This window comes from Lissotriton helveticus, chromosome 9 (genome assembly GCF_964261635.1).
Source record: "Lissotriton helveticus chromosome 9, aLisHel1.1, whole genome shotgun sequence".
Classification (NCBI taxonomy): domain Eukaryota; kingdom Metazoa; phylum Chordata; class Amphibia; order Caudata; family Salamandridae; genus Lissotriton; species Lissotriton helveticus.
This window is the reverse complement of record NC_136070.1, coordinates 691427791-691440572: the sequence shown is the minus strand read 5'-3', so window position 1 is coordinate 691440572 and position 12782 is coordinate 691427791. Positions and strand designations below refer to the sequence as shown.

General features: G+C 49.3%; 1 protein-coding gene across 2 annotated transcripts in view; it reads left to right on the top strand.

The window, feature by feature from the left end:
- Positions 1-12782, top strand: part of DPP3 (dipeptidyl peptidase 3) — a 468907-nt gene that overhangs the window by 388663 nt on the left and 67462 nt on the right. The gene's annotated exons all lie outside the window — the stretch shown is intronic.

The following is a 12782-nucleotide window of genomic DNA, read 5'->3' as shown; positions in this document are numbered from 1 at the left end:
CCTGAATTCCAGACAGAGAGGTTTAATCTCCACTCCCTGTGAGACTTCCATTACTATAATCCCTAGGGCTTCTGTGTGAAGATTTTGTTCTGCAGATTTATAGGGTAAGGAGCTTGGATAACATAGTCTCCCGTTAGTGGGACAGAGATGTTTCTTTCACAATGGCAGATACTCCCACCAAGAATAAGAAGAGTTTCTTTAAACCATGTGCAACATCCGGCCATGAAAAGAACTATGCAGACGATCTGCAGTGTCACCTTATCACAAACCACAGAATTGCAAGAATTCTCCTACTTTTTCATTGAAAACTTTGAAGGACAGATCATACTCTGTTTGCCTTGAAATGTAATAACACCAAGAGCTGCTCACCCAGGGGAAAAGTACCACATTCCTCCAACAAAAGAAAGCAACTTGTTATGGTTCTTTTTACGGAAAACTATTGAAAATCTTGACTTGCTTTAGATTGAATTCCCCTTTACATTCGGTTAATTAACATCAATCTACGAAATACATAGCATTTCTCCGTAAGGGCGCATAATAAGCCCTCCTACTTAGAATGCCTCACTAGGGACACATCACTGCTGGTTTTCTGGACTCACTTAAGCAAGTGATTGAGGCTTTGTTAGCACAAGAGTCTCAATCAGGATAATCGACTTCTTCTTGTCCACATCCTCATCCGCATGACCAATTGATGTGCTTAAGTCTCTGCAACCACCTGCCTCTTCATCAGGCGGATAACTATATTTGCACCACTCCTGCAGAAGATCAACCAAAATCTCGGCCGGGATGAGTGGGAGTGACTCCTTGGCTCCAGATGAAGGGGTCTCGGAGCGTGACCCTGAAGCATCACATCCACAAAACATCTGTAAATTCCAAAGCTTCTTTGACTGAGCTTCTAATTTTATTGAGTTGGCTTGCTAGCTACACAAAAGTCCTGATTCTAATTATATTTCAGAGTAAATCATGAAACCCCAATCAAGGCTTTTGCCTGAGTCGACCATATTTGGGCAGAATGCCATCTGTTTGTGCTGAACTTGACAACTACGATCTAAGTTGCTGCACAATGCAGATCTAGGAATATTTTCTCCCCAATCAAATAAAGAAGGGATGAAAATGAAATGGGTAAAGGAGTCAATATAATGAAAAATGTCCTAGCTATCGTAACGGAAAGTTTCAATTCTATTTATGACTCGGAGGCGAGGATTATGCTTTACTTTCTTCACTTTTATTTTCAGCAGCCATTTTAAACCAACAAAAACACACATTTCCCAGAACACCAGGGACCTTGGAAGAAACCAAGAACAGATAACAAAGTGCAGTCCTTGACCAATCAGGAGCCAGGATGCAGCATATAGCCTTTTCCCAGTATCCAGGTCCTTCTCTGTCGTCACCTGAGTCATGCCATTTGTCTTCTCCTACAACTCCTGTTTCCCCGATTCCCATACCGGAATCAAAGAAGTGGGATCAGTAGCGCAAATAGGCCAATCTGAAAGAAACACGTGATGGATTCCTTACCTTAGAATTACCCCCAGGCGCCAGACTGCATCCGGAAATCTTTCGTCAGCAGTACCCCTGCGCATCGGTAGGCGTCGTTGTGCGGCTCCGCGTACGTCGCTGGCATAGTAGTTGCCGAGATGACGTCGCTGGAGCTACTTAGACGCGCCCACGCGTGCTGATATCAGTTCTTTCTTTTTCCGCACAACCAAGCGCAGATCCAGAGAGAGCGGTACCCCCAGTCAATTTTTGAAAGTTATTTTTGGGACTTTTTGTCTGTTTTTTGAGTCTTTGACTCCTGGTGTATAGGGATGCCCGGTTTAGAGTCTTGCGCGGCTTGTCCCCTCATGATGTCCATGACGGACCCGAAACTTTGCGGGAGCGGTCCCGAAAGTTGCTAGAGGCCTGGGAGTCGGCTCTGTGCTGTTCAAGGTCCCGGTGCCATGGGAGGTCGAGGGACTGGTCGCAGAGCCACCACTACCATCGTTCGACAAAGTCTTTGCACTAGAAGTCAGGTAAGGCGAAGCACAAGAAGTCTTGTCACTCTTCGCCTAGCCTGTCAGCGACATGGCTGAGGGTGCAGGTGGTGCCACCACCGTGGCTCCGGCGGAGCCTGCGCAGTTGCAGGCGGCCTACCCGCCCTTCCTGGGACCATCTGCGACTCTGGTCCAGCTGCAGGACTTTGTCAGCCATGGCCCGCCTTTTTGGGCCGTCAGAACCCGCCGGCACGCCTTCGGGCCCCGCAGGTCCTCGCTTCTCTTTGTCGCCGGCTCCGGCCCGACGTCTTCGACGACTCCAGTCTCGACACTGCAAGGCCCCTATGGATCCATGTATGGATCCCAGCAGATGTCGGGTGGCCTCCTACGACCGACATAGACGTCTACGGCACCGCCACCAGTGTCGCCTGCTCCCTGGCCGACGCCGTTCCCTGCTTCCGCCCAGACGTGGAGACAGCACCAGACCGGTGTCGATCGACATCAATTCCGACGCCGATGGGGAATTTCTATCCCATTCTCCATCCGCCTCCCTCTTTTCCGCCTGCCCGGCAGGTTGGGGAGGACTGGGAGGGGTCTGAAGACCCTCTCGCAGCTCAATGCCAGTTAGACCCGGATTGAGAAGAGGATTTGGAGGACTCATGGCGTCTTCACTCGGAGGTGGTGCAAGGTCTCTTTCATCAGTTCTGCGCATTTGAATTTCCAAGGCGGCACTCACTCGGCGATGCTTTTCGTCACAAGTGGAGTTGCGGTCTGTTGTACGCCTTTCCTCCTATACCACTTGTACCCAGAGTGCTGAAGAAGATCAGGCGTGACCTGGCCCAAGCCGTTCTTGTGGCCCCGGACTGGGCTCTAAGAGTTTGGTATCCCGAGCTACTCAGTATGAGCGTGGATTTCCCAATCTGTCTACCTCTTCGGAAGATCTTCTGTTGCAGCAGCAGGGGACGATCCTCCACACGAACCTGTCCAGCCTCCACCTACATGCGTGGAGATTGAGCGGCGCCAGCTGATTCCAATTGACTTGTCTCCTGAAGTCTGTGATATCCTTCTGGCAGCCAGGCGTCCCTCCACTAAATAAGCCTGCAGGTGGAACAACTTTGTGGCCATGTGCACAGCACAGGCTGTACATCCCCTTTCTGCCCCTCTTTCAGAAGTCCTTTTTGTTCCTTATTTCTCTGGCCCAGCAGGGTTCTGCTCTGGGCACTATTAAGGTCTACCTTTCTGTGATTTCAGCCTTTCTCAGGCTCCCTGATCAGCCTTCTCTTTTCAAGTCCCCTGTTGTTAATAGATTTCTCAAAGGCATTACTCACCTTTTCCCTCCTATTCCGTTTGTAATGACGCAGTGGGACTTGAAACTGGTTCTCACTTATCTGATGTCGCATCCTTTTGAGCCACTTCACAACTGTCCTCTTCGCTCATTGACTTTGGAGACTGCTTTCCTGGTTGCCAACACCTCCGCTAGGTGCGTGAGTAAGCTCCTGGCTCTTTCCTGTAAGCCTCCTGTTTTGTCTGTTCATCCGGACAAGGTTGTGCTTTGCATTTGTTCTTCCTTCTTGCCGAAGGTTGTTACTGCCTTCCACATTGGGCAAACTATCACCTTGCCCACTTTCTTTCCGCCTCCGCACCCTTCCAGAGAGGAATAGAGGCTCCACTGTCTGGACCCAAAACGTGCTTTCTCATTTTACCTGAATCTCACACAACAGTTCCTGGTGAATAACCAGCTCTTTTTTGGCTACGTAGGTGCCAAGAAAGGTCAGGCTGTACACACAATGACTATCTCCCGCTGGGTCGTCTTGTGTATCAAAGCCTGTTATTGTCTGGCTAAAAAGGAACCTCCGATGTGGTTGCACACCCATTCTACCAGGGCGAGGGCAGCTACTACTGCATTGGGACGTGGTGTCCCCCTGCAAGACATCTGTCAGGCAGCTACGTGGACCTCGCTGCACACTTTTTCCAAGTATTATTGCCTTGACAATCCAGTCCGGAGAGACAGCTTCTTTGGCCGTTCTGTTCTCCATGACTTTGTGGTGTGATCTTAGTTCGCAGACCCACCACCGGGGTTGGTATTGCTGGGGTACCTATTTTAAGGTAAGGAATCTATCACTAACTTGTTTCTTTCAGATGAACAAGTTACTTACCTTCGGTTACAATATATCTGTAAGAAACATTAGTTAGTGATAGATTCCTTACCGCCCCATCCATCCTCCCCATTCTGCAAACTGAATTCTAGGGTTAAAGTCATCCCTTTTAGGGCCCTAGTTTCAATACACCAGTGGTCAATATCTTGCATTGCTCTGCGTTCCTGGCGCAGAAAGTAGTGTACAGAAGTGACGTCCGCGCGCGTCTGAGTTGCTCCAGCGACGTCATCTTGGCGACTATGATGCCAGCAACGTACGTGGAGCCGCACGACAACGCCTACCGAAGCGCAGGGGTACTGCTGTCGAAAACTTTCCGGATCCAGTCTGACGCCTGGGGGTAATTCTAAGGTAAGGAATCTATCACTAACTAATGTTTCTTACAGATATATCGTTACCGAAGGTAAGTAACTTGTTCATTAAGGAACGCAAAGTCAATCGCTTGTCATTTAAGTCGGAGGTGAGCATGCATACGCATGAAACCAACTAGATTACCGTCTTCAAACATAACACCTGTCATACTTCAGGAACACTTTACTTACTCTCTATGGGTTGACCATCCGGACCACCTCCGTGGGCGGGATAATCCTTGCCTCCGAGTCCTTAATAGAATTGAAACTTTCCATTATGATAGCTAGGACATTTTTCATTCTATATCAGGACCGGAGGCTAAGGATTGTGCTAGTTTAAAGCTTACTTACCACCAAATGGGTCATGTCAATATTGGGCTTGAAGTAGAACCTCTTAAAGGTCGAGTCCGAGGACCAGTCCGCTGCATTCATTATGGCCTCCGAACATGCCCCTACTGAGAAGGCCTTGGATGCCATAGCTCCTCTAGCCAAATGAGCCCCAAAACCTCGCAGGTCAATGCCTGGGTCCTGCATGACCCACCGCACCCAACGAGCAATTGTGGGTGATGAAACCGCTTTATGATGTTTCCAGAGGGCAATCCAAAGTTGCCTTTCTCCTGGGGGGTCAGCTCCGAAGACATCTCCTCGTAGGCTTTGCACAACACACAATTTAGGAAAATCCGGGAATGCAGAATACTCTATTACCCTGGTATGACTCTTGGTTCTCAGGCAGATCATGAAAGAAAGCCCCATTGGGGAAAACATTCTGCCTGTAATGTCCAGGGCCCTACCATTGGAAACTTGTCTACATGAGATGAGACAGAGAAGCATTGCTAACTTAGCCTTCAACTCCTTCTGTGATAAGAAATCATTTGGTTGCCATGACAGGAACAGGTTACGGACTTTGTTCACGTCCCACAATGCAGAATACAGCGGCTCTGGAGGTAGAGCTAACCTGATCCCTCGCAAAAGACGACATACAAATGAATGTTCCCCTACCGGGGCACCTCCCACTGGAAAATGACCTGCTAAAATAGCGGACCGAAAAGTGTTGATAGAGCGTTAGGCCAGTCCCTGCTGGGCCAAATCTGCCAAGAAATTCAAGAACTGCACTACGTCTGCCCCCACAGGCTCACCACCCTGTCGTACACACCAATTGCACCGCCGTCTCCAGGCTTATCAGTATCTCTTGACCGTGCTATCGGACCAAGCCTTAGACAAGAAGTTGCCAGCGAATGATGAAAGGCCCGGGATCGACCATCTACCCCTGTAATCCTCCATGCCATCAGGTACAGGGACCCGTCCAGAACCATCTGATGAGGTGCTTGATTCGAATCGGGAAGCAAAGCAACTATGGAAACCGGGGGAGACTGATTGGAAAATCCCAAGAAAGTTCCAGTAGAACCGGAAACCAGTCTTACGATCTCCAAATCGGAGTGATGAGAACCACCTCTGCTTGTTGCCGTGTGACCTGAGCTGAAGCCCTCATGATCATTGCAAATGGCAGGTTCCTGCGCCCAATCCTGCAGGAAAGCATCCGTAGCCGCTGCCAGAGGATCCGGTCTCCGACTGAAGAACCGGGAGATCTGATGGTCTAGTTTGGATGCAAAGAGATCCACAGAAAAAGGTCTCCAAAGGTCTTAAAACATTGCAAAAACATCTGGGTGCAATCTCCAAAGACTGGAGTCTCGGTAATGTCGAGAGTGCCAGTCCGTCACCTGATTCTCCCGCCCTGTGAGGTACTCTTCTGTCACCGAAATCTGGTGGACAAGGCAGAACTGGCAGAACTTTGTTGCAAGGTCCGAAAGAACCTTAGATTGCGTGCCGCCAAAGTGATTTATGTACCTGACCACCGAGATGTTGTCCATCTTGAAAAGACACATGATTGTATACTGTCCCTGGTCCAGCACCGGCCCGCGCAGGAAACCACTAGCAGCTTCAAACAGTTGATATGCGAAGTCTCTTGCTGTGGTGACCAGGAACCTCCTGTGGTGAAATCTCCACTGCTGGCGCCCTAACCTGATCTGCTAGCGTCAGACTTTATCACCAGGTCTGGAGTGGAGCCAAATATCGCTCTGCATTCCACGCCTCCATGTGCGTAAGCCACCAGCGAATCCGGAAGTAGTACGGAAGTGCTTTCCCCAAATGAACCGCTTTCGGCCTCTGCAGGGCCCAATAAAGCAGCGTGCTAGGAAAAATGGCCTGGATGGAGGCCGACAATAGCCCCACTAGTCGGTCAATCTGCCTGAGAGGTACTCTCTGCTCGACAAGCGTCCTGCGAAGCTTGTCGGATTTTGGACATCTTCCTCGAAGGCAGGCTGTGAGAGTAGCCTTGATGGAGTCTATAACAAACCCCAAGAAAGCGGCCTTTTGAGCCGGGACCAGCTGGGATTTTTTGACGTTGATGACAAAGCCAACCCCTTCTAACTGCAATTGCTGTGGATCCTGCGCCAACAGAAGCATGTCGTGAAGACAAACCATGAGGCCTGTTCCCCGCACTCTGAGGTGTTCCACAACCGGCCTGAGCACCTGCGTGAAACACCACGGAGCGGAGGAAAGCCCAAAAGAGAGAGTGGTGAAATGGTATACCTGCTGGTGCTAAAGAAACCTCAGGAACCTCCTTTGTGATTGAAAAATCGGTATGGCCAAATACGTGTCTTTGAGGTCCTCAAGAGGTGAATCTCCTCCATTTTGAAGTGGCGGTAAACCAAAGACTCGTTGAACTCTTGCAGGTTCAACACCGGGCGTTGCCCTCCATCCGCCTTGTCTACCAAAAATGTATTGCTCAAAAAACCTTGTGGATGCAGCGTCGTGGGGCAGATAGCCCTTTTCTTGAGGAGGAAGGCCACCTCTTGATAAGCTTTAGATCTTGCTGTGAAGACTGAATGGGTCTGGGTCTTGCCCACTAGTGCGGGGAGCTGCAGAACTCTATGCAAAATCCTTGCACAGTTTGCAACACCCAAGCATCGCTGGTGATTGTCTCCCCTATGTGCACATAACTGGCCAAGCGGCCATCCGCTAGAGAGGAGCAGTAGACACACTTACCGTAGTTTGAGGCACTGTCGCCACCTCGGAAATCACTCTAATTCGCTCGTCTGCCAAGGGATGGGTAGAAGTTATTGTAGCGGGCCTGGTCCTGGAATTGCCTGCACCTGGAGCCTTGCCCTCTGGAGTTCTTGCAGGACTGGCCGGTCGAGAGGCCCCTACCTCGGCCAGCCATACAGAAAACCCGGGAGGAGAAATCCCGTTTAATGGATGATTGGACCTTATCTAGGGACGTGAAAGTATTTACGAATTTCCCGAGCTACTTGATAAAAGGCTCGCCGAACAGACCACCTTGGGCCACCGCTCCAGCTTCGGAGTCAGCCTAGTCCCCCAACTTCAGGGCCACCTTGATTAGAAAGGAGCACCTTCGTTCTGTAGAGAGTGCACAGTTGGCATTACCTAAAAACACCACTGCTCGCTGAGAACAACCGGATAGGGCCTCTGGAGATATTAGGGCCCCGAGACTTTGGCGTCCTCCCCTGTCAAGAAACATTATCGGGCCTAGAGCGCCCAAGAGCTTATCTTGGCATGCTCGCCAGGATCTTTTTATCCCTTTTTTTGGGATCTCTCAAACTTTGCCAGGATTGTGGCCATTCCAGCATCTAATTCCGGGGTCTGGGACACTTTGCCATTGAGGGAAGGGCGAGGACACTCCATCCGGCGTCTGCTACGGGCCTCCTTACCCATGGGGGTGCAAATCTTACTGACCACATAGCTGGCAACCTTAGAGCAGGGTGTCCATTTGTACGACCGCAGGTGTAGGATCAGTTCTGGGTTCAACATATCCGACGTGTCCTCCGACCCCAGGGGACCAGTAGGCAAAGCTGGGGTCGTCGGGCGCCATGGCCGAAAGGGGCCTGCATCCTGATCAGTGTCTCCCTGTGCATCATCCCCCACCTGCATTGCGGTTGCCGGTTGCAGTGTACTGGGTGCCGGGAGGGGTCTGAGGGTATAGTCAAAGACTGGCTCTCGGCCAAGATAGCCTCCCGCAGACGCGCAAAGGCATCCTGATCCACCCCGTCTGTCTTGGGGCATTTAGGTGAGATGAGTTGCATATCCCCCTACTCTTGCTTTCCCTTGCTAGTGTTTGAACCCTTGGTAGGGTCCCACTTAGCGCATTCACGCGCGATCTGCTGTGCTAGTCTCTCCTCCATGGGGGTCATAACCTGCTCTACTGCCCTGTAGATGGATGCATCCACAGTGTCATAAAATTCATCATCCCAGGGAAGTTGTGCTAAGGGATCCTCATTCCATTGCATGTCTTCCTGATCTTACATGTCTACTAAGGGCTAAGCAGGGTTCTTGCTAGGGCTCTCACCCAGGTTACTCTGCGCAGGTATAGCAGGGCGGCGCAGGAGCTCTCAGCAGCCTCCAAGAGCTGCAGCGTGGATGCTGGGGACCAGCAAAGCTTTTAAGATAGGTCACAGCCCTACAATCAGGAGGGGTGTGGGCCCCAGGGAAGACCACCCTGCCACCTTGCAAGTCTATAGGCCTGATTACTTTCCCCTGCAAGTGTGTCCCCTGCAGGTTTACACTGCCAACCTATCTAATGCAGACCTAGAGGGCGTCTCAGCAATCACTTGCGACACCTACCCCAGGGTGTCCAATTTCAAGCAGGCTTCTTAGCCTGTACAGACCCTCAAGGAGGGTGTCACTCTCCAGGGGCTGGCAGAGGGCTCTGGCAGGCGACGGGCAAAATCTGAATCTTGACAGAGAAACCAAATATTGCGCGTCATGGCCATAGAGTGTTCGCACTCCTGCAGCGCCACCTATCAGCCAAATTGCGTAGGAACGCAAAAGCCGTCCCGCAATTTAACTCGCATCATATACACCACAACCGGCATACAAAAGAAAACAGGAAAGGTACTAACTGTGGCTGCGAGCAGCGAAGCAAGAGGAGGACCTGGACACTGAGAAAGGGTTATATGTTGCGTCCTGGCTCCTGATTGGTCAAGGACTGTTTTGGACTTTGGTGTCTGTTCTTTTTCTTCCAATTTCCCTAGTGTTCTGGGAAATGTGTATTTCGTTGGTTTAAAATGGCTGCTGCAAATAAAAGTGAAGAAAGTAAAGCATAATCCGAAGCCTCGGGTCCTGACATAGAATTGTAACCACATCCATTAAAATTTCCAGTGCCGGAGCGATCCTTAGACAGTACAATAGGTGATTATGCAATGATATTTCCCCAATCCTAGATAGGTTACCAAAAATCAAAAATCCCTAAGAGAAATCCTTTATGAAACAATGCTAATTTTAGACAAATATGGCAGTCCTGTTGTGCCATGGTTGGCTTAATGGCAGTTTATTTAGATCAACAGCAGAGGCAAAGAACCTAGCCATTCTTTTTGATGGTGACTTGTTCTTTAAACATGTTATTGAGGCTCTATACATACTTCTGGTTGATACTGAGACTACCAAATCACCTATCTATCTTCAGTGTTGCAAATCAAATTGTTCAGATAGAAAACATCCATAAGGAGGAGTGAATTGCGACTGCCTTTATTCTGTTATAAAAGTTACTCTTAGTGGCTCTAGATTTGTCGGTGAGGGAGAGAATCAGCTGGATGTCCTCAGCGTACGAGGTTATGTTGAGTCTGTGGTTTCTGTCGATGGCTGCAAGTGGGGCCATGTAGATGTTGAAGAGGATGGGCTTAGAGGGGAGCCCTGAGAAACTCCACAGCTGTTCTCTATAGGTTGTGAGAAGAACGGTGGGAGCTTTAGACTCTGGGTTCGGCCCGTGAGGAAGGACAGGATCCACGGATGCCGGTGTTGTAGAGTCTTGTGCAGAGGGTGTGGTGGGAGACTGTGTCGAAGGCGGTAGAGAGGTCCAGAAGGATGAGGGCTGCGGTTTCGTCTCGGTTGAGGAGAGTGTGGATGTCATCTGTTGCAGCGAGTAGTGCAGTCTCAGTGCTGTGGCGGCTTCTGAAGCCTGATTTGGGGTTCGGGGCAGGGTGTGGTTTGTTTAGATTAATTCAGTGAGTTGGGCGTTGGCCTTCTAGATGACTTTGGCTGTGAAGGGGAGCTGGCTCATTAGACTGTCAAGGTAATGATGGAGCATTCAAAGGCTTTTCAGGGAGGTAGTGTGGAAGACAAGAGCTCAGAACCAACCAGTAGACATAATAATGCTTTGTCCAGCCCAGTGATTATCATTTGAATAATAAGAAAGTACTTTAAACACACAGCATTACCTGAATAATACACAGCTTAGTTCGGAAAATGCAATATATGATTGATATCCTGTTTACAATCTTATGCATTAAAAGTCTTTGTGCTATTCAGTCCCTGGTTCTCACACAGTTCTCAAGCCCCGCAGTTACCAGTGTCTGGAAGATGCAGTCCGGGCTGGTGTGGGATGGATATGTATGGAATGCTGCTACTACAGCAGCAGCTTAGTAGCTGTATGGGTCTTGGCTGCAGACTCATTGGAACTTGAAGACATTGATTATTCTACCATAGTGGCACCTTGCAGCAGCTGTAGTGGTGGCTGCTGCAGGCTGGGTGTCCACTACATGCTAGTATGGTAGGTACAGCCTCTGGGCGGTTTATAACCTCATGGACTACGTTGGCAGTTGTGGCTTCCAGCTGAATCGGAGCGTTCACCTTGGCATTTGACGAAGGGCTTGGACTCAGATGTTCACAGCAGCACCAGTCTTTCACTCATGACAAGTTGGTCATTCCCAAAACCTGATTTTTCTGTAACACTTGATGTGGTTCATGTTTAGAACCGTTAAGGGAGATCAGGAAGACCCCTTCTACAAATCGGTTGCTTCTGACGTTAATCCCTGATACTCTCTTACTGGCTATTCCCCACGCCGGAAATATGTTGGACTTCTCCTTTTGGACAGTCTCTCTTCTTACAGGTCCAGGCACACTCTTTCAAGCTCTCAGCGTGCAGGCAAGTTCCTAGGCAGGCCCTCTGCTTCTCCAGCAGAAAATGCAGACTTCCAGTGCTGTCCCCTAAACTCTAGAAGATTGGCTGTAATGTAGAACCCAGCCCTAGTCACCCAGCAGTCCTTTGTATACTCTGTGGCCCACTGACTTTCTTGGTTGTGTAGAACTTTCTGGCTGCTTGTCAGACACACCTTTTTTGCAAGATGATGGTTCTCACAGCAGGTAGCAGTGATGCTGGCTCCAAGCAGGAGGATCCAAAACAAGGATACAATAAAGTGTGAGGTATCTGCACCAGCGGGGTCAGTCTTTCTGAAGCAATAATTGTGGACAGACAAAAGGGCATGCCCTGCCCAGAGACCTCCTCACCTTGAACAACAGACTGCATTTGCATCCCTTATCTCTACCCTCTACCAAATGGTAATGTTCAGGAACAACTAATCTGTTGCCCCTTGCTGACAAGGTTCTCATTGAATTTCTTATGGCACACCTTGTCTCCAAACTCCTTCATTCCAGTGTCTGTATCTCCACCCTCCAGGAATGCTGTTGATACTCTTCCACTGTCTGGCGAGGCTGTATCCACGATCCATCTTAAGCCATGCCAAAGAGGGAGAGAGAAGGAGTTGTAATCTGTTTGGCTTCCGGCATGTACAGTGTAATCAATGCAGAATGAATCACTTGTCCTGTGTTACACCAGGGTCAGGGTTCTTGTTCGTCTATAAAAATTCACAAATTAACCGTATATCTTGGTTCTCCACAAGGTTGTTTGTGTGAAAAGCATCATTATTAGGTTTTATTTATGCTTTCCTCCTCCCGAAGGATGACCAACTGGCATTGGCAGTAGTGATTTGTCACATTTGCTCAGCTTTCAGAGTCCGATGTCAAGTGCATTTCAGTTAGGTCGAGGAGATTTTGTAGGTTACTCGACCTGCAGGTCTAGAGCATTTTTTATGATTTTTCGAGCCCTGCTGGTCCTGAAGAAAGCCCACAGTAGAAATGCTGAAACAGGTCGACCGCTTCACTATAGGTGCGCTGCGCTAGAACAGTTACTCTTCTAACACCGCACCGTCACGTAATTTTAACCTTTGCCCCATCAACGACAAATAAATACCACGTCGTCCGATGTAGGCAATTTTAGCATCACTGCACCTCACAATCCACTTTCCCTAATCACTACTGCCAATACCAGTTGGTCATCCTCCGGGTGGAGGAAAGCATAAATAAAACCCAATGATAATGCTTTTCACACAAACAACCTTGCGGAGAACCAAGATATACCACACCAACGGTTAATTTGTGAATGAGGATTTTTATAGATGAACAAGAACCCTGACCCTGGAGTAACACAGGACAAGTGATTCATTCAGCATTATAAAGTA